General features: G+C 40.2%; 9 non-coding genes across 9 annotated transcripts; all 9 read left to right on the forward strand.

Moving 5' to 3' along the window:
* Positions 1-462: 462 nt before the first annotated feature.
* Positions 463-534, forward strand: TRNAD-GUC (transfer RNA aspartic acid (anticodon GUC)). The gene has a single exon. It is a non-coding gene; the product is annotated as a tRNA-Asp (tRNA).
* A 625-nt stretch (positions 535-1159) lies between these two features.
* Positions 1160-1231, forward strand: TRNAD-GUC (transfer RNA aspartic acid (anticodon GUC)). The gene has a single exon. It is a non-coding gene; the product is annotated as a tRNA-Asp (tRNA).
* A 625-nt stretch (positions 1232-1856) lies between these two features.
* Positions 1857-1928, forward strand: TRNAD-GUC (transfer RNA aspartic acid (anticodon GUC)). Its single transcript has one exon. It is a non-coding gene; the product is annotated as a tRNA-Asp (tRNA).
* Positions 1929-2567: 639 nt separating this feature from the next.
* TRNAD-GUC (transfer RNA aspartic acid (anticodon GUC)) lies at positions 2568-2639 on the forward strand. The gene has a single exon. It is a non-coding gene; the product is annotated as a tRNA-Asp (tRNA).
* Positions 2640-3264: 625 nt separating this feature from the next.
* On the forward strand, positions 3265-3336 carry TRNAD-GUC (transfer RNA aspartic acid (anticodon GUC)). The gene has a single exon. It is a non-coding gene; the product is annotated as a tRNA-Asp (tRNA).
* Positions 3337-3963: 627 nt separating this feature from the next.
* Positions 3964-4035, forward strand: TRNAD-GUC (transfer RNA aspartic acid (anticodon GUC)). Its single transcript has one exon. It is a non-coding gene; the product is annotated as a tRNA-Asp (tRNA).
* Positions 4036-4672: 637 nt separating this feature from the next.
* TRNAD-GUC (transfer RNA aspartic acid (anticodon GUC)) lies at positions 4673-4744 on the forward strand. The gene has a single exon. It is a non-coding gene; the product is annotated as a tRNA-Asp (tRNA).
* A 1326-nt stretch (positions 4745-6070) lies between these two features.
* Positions 6071-6142, forward strand: TRNAD-GUC (transfer RNA aspartic acid (anticodon GUC)). The gene has a single exon. It is a non-coding gene; the product is annotated as a tRNA-Asp (tRNA).
* A 2704-nt stretch (positions 6143-8846) lies between these two features.
* Positions 8847-8918, forward strand: TRNAD-GUC (transfer RNA aspartic acid (anticodon GUC)). Its single transcript has one exon. It is a non-coding gene; the product is annotated as a tRNA-Asp (tRNA).
* Positions 8919-12294: the final 3376 nt, after the last annotated feature.

Below are 12294 nucleotides of genomic sequence, written 5' to 3' on the forward strand. Positions count from 1 at the left end.
GTACCATCAAAACCAATTTACGTCTACAATCTGTTGGAAAATGAGATGAAGCAGTGGTGAATCCTAGGCCGCTGTTCCACTCGATTGGCACGATTTACAAGTAGAATGACTGCTTTTGGTTAGTAGTGACCCCTGGTGGCTAATAGTTATAAGCTGCAAATGGTAAAGTGAGCTGATTATATATATATATATATATATATATATATATATATATATAAATATATATATTGATGAATAGAAAGATAGCTAGATAGACAGATCGATAGATATTTATTTCAATGAAATAATTTCTTCATAAAACTAATTGTTTTTGGCTAGGAATTTCTGTATTGTAATAATTTAGGAAAAAAGATTACTTGTCCTAACCAAAAGCAGCAATTCTGCCTATTACAATACTGAGAATTGATCGAGGGCATGCCTTAACCCCAGGGAGATGAGCACTGTTTAACTGAAGCCAATAAGTCCTCGTTAGTATAGTGGTCAGTATCCCCGCCTGTCACGCGGGAGACCGGGGTTCAATTCCCCGACGGGGAGGAGATTCCTTTTATTCACACAATTAAATAAAATGATGTACTTTCTAACATTGTAAAATATATCTGTCATTATCCTTGCCTATTCCGATTGAGAAAAAAGGTTGAATTCACTGATGGCCAAAATGCTTACTGATGTGTTAACTGAAATTCAGAATATGCTCTGAATATTTCAGCATGCACAGGCGTACCATCAAAACCAATTTACGTCTACAATCTGTTGGAAAATGAGATGAAGCAGTGGTGAATCCTAGGCCGCTGTTCCGCTCGATTGGCATGATTTACAAGTAGAATGACTGCTTTTGGTTAGTAGTGACCCCTGGTGGCTAATAGTTATAAGCTGCAAATGGTAAAGTGAGCTGATTATATATATATATATATATAAATATATATATTGATGAATAGAAAGATAGCTAGATAGACAGATCGATAGATATTTATTTCAATGAAATAATTTCTTCATAAAACTAATTGTTTTTGGCTAGGAATTTCTGTATTGTAATAATTTAGGAAAAAAGATTACTTGTCCTAACCAAAAGCAGCAATTCTGCCTATTACAATACTGAGAATTGATCGAGGGCATGCCTTAACCCCAGGGAGGTGAGCACTGTTTAACTGAAGCCAATAAGTCCTCGTTAGTATAGTGGTCAGTATCCCCGCCTGTCACGCGGGAGACCGGGGTTCAATTCCCCGACGGGGAGGAGATTCCTTTTATTCACACAATTAAATAAAATGATGTACTTTCTAACATTGTAAAATATATCTGTCATTATCCTTGCCTATTCCGATTGAGAAAAAAGGTTGAATTCACTGATGGCCAAAATGCTTACTGATGTGTTAACTGAAATTCAGAATATGCTCTGAATATTTCAGCATGCACAGGCGTACCATCAAAACCAATTTACGTCTACAATCTGTTGGAAAATGAGATGAAGCAGTGGTGAATCCTAGGCCGCTGTTCCACTCGATTGGCATGATTTACAAGTAGAATGACTGCTTTTGGTTAGTAGTGACCCCTGGTGGCTAATAGTTATAAGCTGCAAATGGTAAAGTGAGCTGATTATATATATATATATATATAAATATATATATTGATGAATAGAAAGATAGCTAGATAGACAGATCGATAGATATTTATTTCAATGAAATAATTTCTTCATAAAACTAATTGTTTTTGGCTAGGAATTTCTGTATTGTAATAATTTAGGAAAAAAGATTACTTGTCCTAACCAAAAGCAGCAATTCTGCCTATTACAATACTGAGAATTGATCGAGGGCATGCCTTAACCCCAGGGAGATGAGCACTGTTTAACTGAAGCCAATAAGTCCTCGTTAGTATAGTGGTCAGTATCCCCGCCTGTCACGCGGGAGACCGGGGTTCAATTCCCCGACGGGGAGGAGATTCCTTTTATTCACACAATTAAATAAAATGATGTACTTTCTAACATTGTAAAATATATCTGTCATTATCCTTGCCTATTCCGATTGAGAAAAAAGGTTGAATTCACTGATGGCCAAAATTCTTACTGATGTGTTAACTGAAATTCAGAATATGCTCTGAATATTTCAGCATGCACAGGCGTACCATCAAAACCAATTTACGTCTACAATCTGTTGGAAAATGAGATGAAGCAGTGGTGAATCCTAGGCCGCTGTTCCACTCGATTGGCACGATTTACAAGTAGAATGACTGCTTTTGGTTAGTAGTGACCCCTGGTGGCTAATAGTTATAAGCTGCAAATGGTAAAGTGAGCTGATTATATATATATATATATATATATATATATATATAAATATATATATTGATGAATAGAAAGATAGCTAGATAGACAGATCGATAGATATTTATTTCAATGAAATAATTTCTTCATAAAACTAATTGTTTTTGGCTAGGAATTTCTGTATTGTAATAATTTAGGAAAAAAGATTACTTGTCCTAACCAAAAGCAGCAATTCTGCCTATTACAATACTGAGAATTGATCGAGGGCATGCCTTAACCCCAGGGAGATGAGCACTGTTTAACTGAAGCCAATAAGTCCTCGTTAGTATAGTGGTCAGTATCCCCGCCTGTCACGCGGGAGACCGGGGTTCAATTCCCCGACGGGGAGGAGATTCCTTTTATTCACACAATTAAATAAAATGATGTACTTTCTAACATTGTAAAATATATCTGTCATTATCCTTGCCTATTCCGATTGAGAAAAAAGGTTGAATTCACTGATGGCCAAAATGCTTACTGATGTGTTAACTGAAATTCAGAATATGCTCTGAATATTTCAGCATGCACAGGCGTACCATCAAAACCAATTTACGTCTACAATCTGTTGGAAAATGAGATGAAGCAGTGGTGAATCCTAGGCCGCTGTTCCACTCGATTGGCATGATTTACAAGTAGAATGACTGCTTTTGGTTAGTAGTGACCCCTGGTGGCTAATAGTTATAAGCTGCAAATGGTAAAGTGAGCTGATTATATATATATATATATATAAATATATATATTGATGAATAGAAAGATAGCTAGATAGACAGATCGATAGATATTTATTTCAATGAAATAATTTCTTCATAAAACTAATTGTTTTTGGCTAGGAATTTCTGTATTGTAATAATTTAGGAAAAAAGATTACTTGTCCTAACCAAAAGCAGCAATTCTGCCTATTACAATACTGAGAATTGATCGAGGGCATGCCTTAACCCCAGGGAGGTGAGCACTGTTTAACTGAAGCCAATAAGTCCTCGTTAGTATAGTGGTCAGTATCCCCGCCTGTCACGCGGGAGACCGGGGTTCAATTCCCCGACGGGGAGGAGATTCCTTTTATTCACACAATTAAATAAAATGATGTACTTTCTAACATTGTAAAATATATCTGTCATTATCCTTGCCTATTCCGATTGAGAAAAAAGGTTGAATTCACTGATGGCCAAAATGCTTACTGATGTGTTAACTGAAATTCAGAATATGCTCTGAATATTTCAGCATGCACAGGCGTACCATCAAAACCAATTTACGTCTACAATCTGTTGGAAAATGAGATGAAGCAGTGGTGAATCCTAGGCCGCTGTTCCACTCGATTGGCACGATTTACAAGTAGAATGACTGCTTTTGGTTAGTAGTGACCCCTGGTGGCTAATAGTTATAAGCTGCAAATGGTAAAGTGAGCTGATTATATATATATATATATATATAAATATATATATTGATGAATAGAAAGATAGCTAGATAGACAGATCGATAGATATTTATTTCAATGAAATAATTTCTTCATAAAACTAATTGTTTTTGGCTAGGAATTTCTGTATTGTAATAATTTAGGAAAAAAGATTACTTGTCCTAACCAAAAGCAGCAATTCTGCCTATTACAATACTGAGAATTGATCGAGGGCATGCCTTAACCCCAGGGAGATGAGCACTGTTTAACTGAAGCCAATAAGTCCTCGTTAGTATAGTGGTCAGTATCCCCGCCTGTCACGCGGGAGACCGGGGTTCAATTCCCCGACGGGGAGGAGATTCCTTTTATTCACACAATTAAATAAAATGATGTACTTTCTAACATTGTAAAATATATCTGTCATTATCCTTGCCTATTCCGATTGAGAAAAAAGGTTGAATTCACTGATGGCCAAAATGCTTACTGATGTGTTAACTGAAATTCAGAATATGCTCTGAATATTTCAGCATGCACAGGCGTACCATCAAAACCAATTTACGTCTACAATCTGTTGGAAAATGAGATGAAGCAGTGGTGAATCCTAGGCCGCTGTTCCACTCGATTGGCACGATTTACAAGTAGAATGACTGCTTTTGGTTAGTAGTGACCCCTGGTGGCTAATAGTTATAAGCTGCAAATGGTAAAGTGAGCTGATTATATATATATATATATATATATATATATATAAATATATATATTGATGAATAGAAAGATAGCTAGATAGACAGATCAATAGATATTTATTTCAATGAAATAATTTCTTCATAAAACTAATTGTTTTTGGCTAGGAATTTCTGTATTGTAATAATTTAGGAAAAAAGATTACTTGTCCTAACCAAAAGCAGCAATTCTGCTTATTACAATACTGAGAATTGATCGAGGGCATGCCTTAACCCCAGGGAGATGAGCACTGTTTAACTGAAGCCAATAAGTCCTCGTTAGTATAGTGGTCAGTATCCCCGCCTGTCACGCGGGAGACCGGGGTTCAATTCCCCGACGGGGAGGAGATTCCTTTTATTCACACAATTAAATAAAATGATGTACTTTCTAACATTGTAAAATATATCTGTCATTATCCTTGCCTATTCCGATTGAGAAAAAAGGTTGAATTCACTGATGGCCAAAATGCTTACTGATGTGTTAACTGAAATTCAGAATATGCTCTGAATATTTCAGCATGCACAGGCGTACCATCAAAACCAATTTACGTCTACAATCTGTTGGAAAATGAGATGAAGCAGTGGTGAATCCTAGGCCGCTGTTCCACTCGATTGGCACGATTTACAAGTAGAATGACTGCTTTTGGTTAGTAGTGACCCCTGGTGGCTAATAGTTATAAGCTGCAAATGGTAAAGTGAGCTGATTATATATATATATATATATAAATATATATATTGATGAATAGAAAGATAGCTAGATAGACAGATCGATAGATATTTATTTCAATGAAATAATTTCTTCATAAAACTAATTGTTTTTGGCTAGGAATTTCTGTATTGTAATAATTTAGGAAAAAAGATTACTTGTCCTAACCAAAAGCAGCAATTCTGCCTATTACAATACTGAGAATTGATCGAGGGCATGCCTTAACCCCAGGGAGGTGAGCACTGTTTAACTGAAGCCAATAAGTCCTCGTTAGTATAGTGGTCAGTATCCCCGCCTGTCACGCGGGAGACCGGGGTTCAATTCCCGGACGGGGAGGAGATTCCTTTTATTCACACAATTAAATAAAATGATGTACTTTCTAACATTGTAAAATATATCTGTCATTATCCTTGCCTATTCCGATTGAGAAAAAAGGTTGAATTCACTGATGGCCAAAATGCTTACTGATGTGTTAACTGAAATTCAGAATATGCTCTGAATATTTCAGCATGCACAGGCGTACCATCAAAACCAATTTACGTCTACAATCTGTTGGAAAATGAGATGAAGCAGTGGTGAATCCTAGGCCGCTGTTCCACTCGATTGGCACGATTTACAAGTAGAATGACTGCTTTTGGTTAGTAGTGACCCCTGGTGGCTAATAGTTATAAGCTGCAAATGGTAAAGTGAGCTGATTATATATATATATATATATATATAAATATATATATTGATGAATAGAAAGATAGCTAGATAGACAGATCGATAGATATTTATTTCAATGAAATAATTTCTTCATAAAACTAATTGTTTTTGGCTAGGAATTTCTGTATTGTAATAATTTAGGAAAAAAGATTACTTGTCCTAACCAAAAGCAGCAATTCTGCCTATTACAATACTGAGAATTGATCGAGGGCATGCCTTAACCCCAGGGAGATGAGCACTGTTTAACTGAAGCCAATAAGTCCTCGTTAGTATAGTGGTCAGTATCCCCGCCTGTCACGCGGGAGACCGGGGTTCAATTCCCCGACGGGGAGGAGATTCCTTTTATTCACACAATTAAATAAAATGATGTACTTTCTAACATTGTAAAATATATCTGTCATTATCCTTGCCTATTCCGATTGAGAAAAAAGGTTGAATTCACTGATGGCCAAAATGCTTACTGATGTGTTAACTGAAATTCAGAATATGCTCTGAATATTTCAGCATGCACAGGCGTACCATCAAAACCAATTTACGTCTACAATCTGTTGGAAAATGAGATGAAGCAGTGGTGAATCCTAGGCCGCTGTTCCACTCGATTGGCACGATTTACAAGTAGAATGACTGCTTTTGGTTAGTAGTGACCCCTGGTGGCTAATAGTTATAAGCTGCAAATGGTAAAGTGAGCTGATTATATATATATATATATATAAATATATATATTGATGAATAGAAAGATAGCTAGATAGACAGATCGATAGATATTTATTTCAATGAAATAATTTCTTCATAAAACTAATTGTTTTTGGCTAGGAATTTCTGTATTGTAATAATTTAGGAAAAAAGATTACTTGTCCTAACCAAAAGCAGCAATTCTGCCTATTACAATACTGAGAATTGATCGAGGGCATGCCTTAACCCCAGGGAGGTGAGCACTGTTTAACTGAAGCCAATAAGTCCTCGTTAGTATAGTGGTCAGTATCCCCACCTGTCACGCGGGAGACCGGGGTTCAATTCCCCGACGGGGAGGAGATTCCTTTTATTCACACAATTAAATAAAATGATGTACTTTCTAACATTGTAAAATATATCTGTCATTATCCTTGCCTATTCCGATTGAGAAAAAAGGTTGAATTCACTGATGGCCAAAATGCTTACTGATGTGTTAACTGAAATTCAGAATATGCTCTGAATATTTCAGCATGCACAGGCGTACCATCAAAACCAATTTACGTCTACAATCTGTTGGAAAATGAGATGAAGCAGTGGTGAATCCTAGGCCGCTGTTCCACTCGATTGGCACGATTTACAAGTAGAATGACTGCTTTTGGTTAGTAGTGACCCCTGGTGGCTAATAGTTATAAGCTGCAAATGGTAAAGTGAGCTGATTATATATATATATATATTGATGAATAGAAAGATAGCTAGATAGACAGATCGATAGATATTTATTTCAATGAAATAATTTCTTCATAAAACTAATTGTTTTTGGCTAGGAATTTCTGTATTGTAATAATTTAGGAAAAAAGATTACTTGTCCTAACCAAAAGCAGCAATTCTGCCTATTACAATACTGAGAATTGATCGAGGGCATGCCTTAACCCCAGGGAGATGAGCACTGTTTAACTGAAGCCAATAAGTCCTCGTTAGTATAGTGGTCAGTATCCCCGCCTGTCATGCGGGAGACCGGGGTTCAATTCCCCGACGGGGAGGAGATTCCTTTTATTCACACAATTAAATAAAATGATGTACTTTCTAACATTGTAAAATATATCTGTCATTATCCTTGCCTATTCCGATTGAGAAAAAAGGTTGAATTCACTGATGGCCAAAATGCTTACTGATGTGTTAACTGAAATTCAGAATATGCTCTGAATATTTCAGCATGCACAGGCGTACCATCAAAACCAATTTACGTCTACAATCTGTTGGAAAATGAGATGAAGCAGTGGTGAATCCTAGGCCGCTGTTCCACTCGATTGGCACGATTTACAAGTAGAATGACTGCTTTTGGTTAGTAGTGACCCCTGGTGGCTAATAGTTATAAGCTGCAAATGGTAAAGTGAGCTGATTATATATATATATATATATAAATATATATATTGATGAATAGAAAGATAGCTAGATAGACAGATCGATAGATATTTATTTCAATGAAATAATTTCTTCATAAAACTAATTGTTTTTGGCTAGGAATTTCTGTATTGTAATAATTTAGGAAAAAAGATTACTTGTCCTAACCAAAAGCAGCAATTCTGCCTATTACAATACTGAGAATTGATCGAGGGCATGCCTTAACCCCAGGGAGGTGAGCACTGTTTAACTGAAGCCAATAAGTCCTCGTTAGTATAGTGGTCAGTATCCCCACCTGTCACGCGGGAGACCGGGGTTCAATTCCCCGACGGGGAGGAGATTCCTTTTATTCACACAATTAAATAAAATGATGTACTTTCTAACATTGTAAAATATATCTGTCATTATCCTTGCCTATTCCGATTGAGAAAAAAGGTTGAATTCACTGATGGCCAAAATGCTTACTGATGTGTTAACTGAAATTCAGAATATGCTCTGAATATTTCAGCATGCACAGGCGTACCATCAAAACCAATTTACGTCTACAATCTGTTGGAAAATGAGATGAAGCAGTGGTGAATCCTAGGCCGCTGTTCCACTCGATTGGCACGATTTACAAGTAGAATGACTGCTTTTGGTTAGTAGTGACCCCTGGTGGCTAATAATTATAAGCTGCAAATGGTAAAGTGAGCTGATTATATATATATATATACATATAAATATATATATTGATGAATAGAAAGATAGCTAGATAGACAGATCGATAGATATTTATTTCAATGAAATAATTTCTTCATAAAACTAATTGTTTTTGGCTAGGAATTTCTGTATTGTAATAATTTAGGAAAAAAGATTACTTGTCCTAACCAAAAGCAGCAATTCTGCCTATTACAATACTGAGAATTGATCGAGGGCATGCCTTAACCCCAGGGAGATGAGCACTGTTTAACTGAAGCCAATAAGTCCTCGTTAGTATAGTGGTCAGTATCCCCGCCTGTCACGCGGGAGACCGGGGTTCAATTCCCCGACGGGGAGGAGATTCCTTTTATTCACACAATTAAATAAAATGATGTACTTTCTAACATTGTAAAATATATCTGTCATTATCCTTGCCTATTCCGATTGAGAAAACAGGTTGAATTCACTGATGGCCAAAATGCTTACTGATGTGTTAACTGAAATTCAGAATATGCTCTGAATATTTCAGCATGCACAGGCGTACCATCAAAACCAATTTACGTCTACAATCTGTTGGAAAATGAGATGAAGCAGTGGTGAATCCTAGGCCGCTGTTCCACTCGATTGGCACGATTTACAAGTAGAATGACTGCTTTTGGTTAGTAGTGACCCCTGGTGGCTAATAGTTATAAGCTGCAAATGGTAATATGGCTGAGATACCCGCCACCCCCTCTCAACACAATCCCCAAAAGGAGGGAAACCGGAAACAGTTCTTAAAGTTTTTGGATGTGGGATGGAGTGACCATCCCGGCCGTATTTATTAAAACAAAATTAAAACATTAAACGTTTTCATGTTATGTACAATTTCATTATCACATTACGATGTTTGGCTAACCTTAACATAATCTCTAATACAGAGGTTCTCCTAGCCGAACTAGCATCCTACAAAACATTCTCTAAGAACACTGAAATTGTACATCCTAACGTTTAAGGGCCAACGGCAAGGTCATAACCGGTGTCAAGATCCCTAACCAGACTTACCCCTCCCACTTGGGAGGGGCGACAGCACAGAGGCTTACCTCAAGTGCAACTACTAACAATTTCCCTTGACTTGACGGGGGCCCTTAAGACTCGACGCCATTTAAAGGTCGTTCGAACACTTGTGTGTGGTATCTAGAAGGTATCGTTGACCTCTCCCCACCCCACACAACTTACCGCATCTGCCGTCGCAGATGACCCTGGCCCCGGGAAATTCCCCAGGAGGGGGCTGTAACCCCTCCTACAAAGGAAGGGGCCTTGACCGCCTTTCCTTTACTTCCGGCGACCCGCCCTTAGACGGGACCGCCTCCCCACTGAGGGGCCAATGGCCACCTCTCCCGAGCGCTCCCATCCGTGTTGGGTGACGCCCACTCATAGGGATCTACCAATTAGTGCTCACCGATCATGACCTTACCGCCTACCAAAAATAAATACGACAATTCTGAAACCTATGAAAACATTGGTCACTACGACCGAAAGAGCCTGCTAGAAATGCAACACTACATCAACTCATTTTAATCGTAACAACCTAGACTGTATTCACCATACTTTATTATGATTAACCACAAACTGATACTGTCACAGCCTGTAAACGAAATGGAAAAACCAACTTATAACTTCACTTTATTGCACAACAACTTGCTGTCCTCAGGGGCTGGTGGGTGGGTCAAAATTGGCTCTTCGTTCCGTCCCGAGCTCACGTGTAGCGAGGGGGTGCAGCTTCGGAGCACAAGAACAAGAGGACGTCTTCTGGTCTTGCGCCTTCTTTTATCCGTCTTCAGGGTGGGCGAAAAACCCGCCCCTGCCCGCCCCGAGGGCGTGGCCGGCTGCGTCGGTGTCTAGGCCAGCCCATTCTAGGGCGGGAAAAAGCGCGCCCCGGCTACGCCGCTTCGGGCATACCAGCCGAGACGCGCCTCCCGCCCAAAAATGGCTTCCCGGGGGGATCGAGGCACTCAGCCATACGTTCGGGGGGACCGAGTGGTCGCCCCTTTCCATATGGCTGAGATACCCGCCACCCCCTCTCAACACAATCCCCAAAAGGAGGGAAACCGGAAACAGTTCTTAAAGTTTTTGGATGTGGGATGGAGTGACCATCCCGGCCGTATTTATTAAAACAAAATTAAAACATTAAACGTTTTCATGTTATGTACAATTTCATTATCACATTACGATGTTTGGCTAACCTTAACATAATCTCTAATACAGAGGTTCTCCTAGCCGAACTAGCATCCTACAAAACATTCTCTAAGAACACTGAAATTGTACATCCTAACGTTTAAGGGCCAACGGCAAGGTCATAACCGGTGTCAAGATCCCTAACCAGACTTACCCCTCCCACTTGGGAGGGGCGACAGCACAGAGGCTTACCTCAAGTGCAACTACTAACAATTTCCCTTGACTTGACGGGGGCCCTTAAGACTCGACGCCATTTAAAGGTCGTTCGAACACTTGTGTGTGGTATCTAGAAGGTATCGTTGACCTCTCCCCACCCCACACAACTTACCGCATCTGCCGTCGCAGATGACCCTGGCCCCGGGAAATTCCCCAGGAGGGGGCTGTAACCCCTCCTACAAAGGAAGGGGCCTTGACCGCCTTTCCTTTACTTCCGGCGACCCGCCCTTAGACGGGACCGCCTCCCCACTGAGGGGCCAATGGCCACCTCTCCCGAGCGCTCCCATCCGTGTTGGGTGACGCCCACTCATAGGGATCTACCAATTAGTGCTCACCGATCATGACCTTACCGCCACAGGTCCGGATAGTTGACCGGCTATCCGGACCCCCCACAAAACTCCTACCTAAAGGTCATGTTCCAAAGATTTTAACCAGGCTAGGAAGTCTCCTATGAGTAACTCATTCCCCGCCCTCGACAAATGCACACCATCCCCCAGATACATACTGTCATCATTAATACCATTATGCGAGATCGAATGCAATGCCTTGGAACGGAACAACCTACTCACTTTGTTATTCAATTTTCTAACAGAATGATTCAAAGCAGGGATCGAGATAGCCCCCCGCCACACTTTTCGTGGGATCATATGAGACCATGCGATTAGGCACCCCGGAACTCTCCTCGCTAACCAACTTACCGTGGAAAGCATAGCCTCCAGGAGAAGTCGTCTACCGGTGGTGACCAGATCATTGCCCCCCAAATGCACTATGACTATGGACGGCGGTGACCTCATCCGCTCTAACAAGCCCTCAAAAAATTCCTGAAACTGGTCAATACAGAGACCGCCCCTTCCGTAGAAGGACACTCTGTACCCGTATTCCTCAGGTACGTGAACCATGTCACCTGCTTTGAATACGTCTGCAGCCCGTCTCACGTATGAGTGGCCCACGACCCAAACCTCCTTCCTCACAGCCGGTGACGTGCGACCGCTGACCTGGTGTTGGGTCGACTGCTCAGTCTGCCCTGCCGCGTAGGCTTGCGCAACTGAAAACAAACAAAGACAAGAGGCGTGAGTACAAGATTACAGTTTCACAACATGTGCAATCGCACGTACCTCTTATAACAATTGGAGGACCAGCGCCCCACACGTTTCACTTGTTCTACATTAAGACCTCTGGCTGTAGCTTCAGTGGCAGCCCCTATACGAAAGGAGTGGGTCCCAAATTCGCCCGGGTCCAAGCCCGCTGCGGCAATGGCCATTGCAAGCACCCGTTGAAACTGAAACCTCGTCAGCGGGGTGGC

This window comes from Lissotriton vulgaris, chromosome 1_1 (genome assembly GCF_964263255.1).
Source record: "Lissotriton vulgaris chromosome 1_1, aLisVul1.2, whole genome shotgun sequence".
NCBI classification, from domain to species: domain Eukaryota; kingdom Metazoa; phylum Chordata; class Amphibia; order Caudata; family Salamandridae; genus Lissotriton; species Lissotriton vulgaris.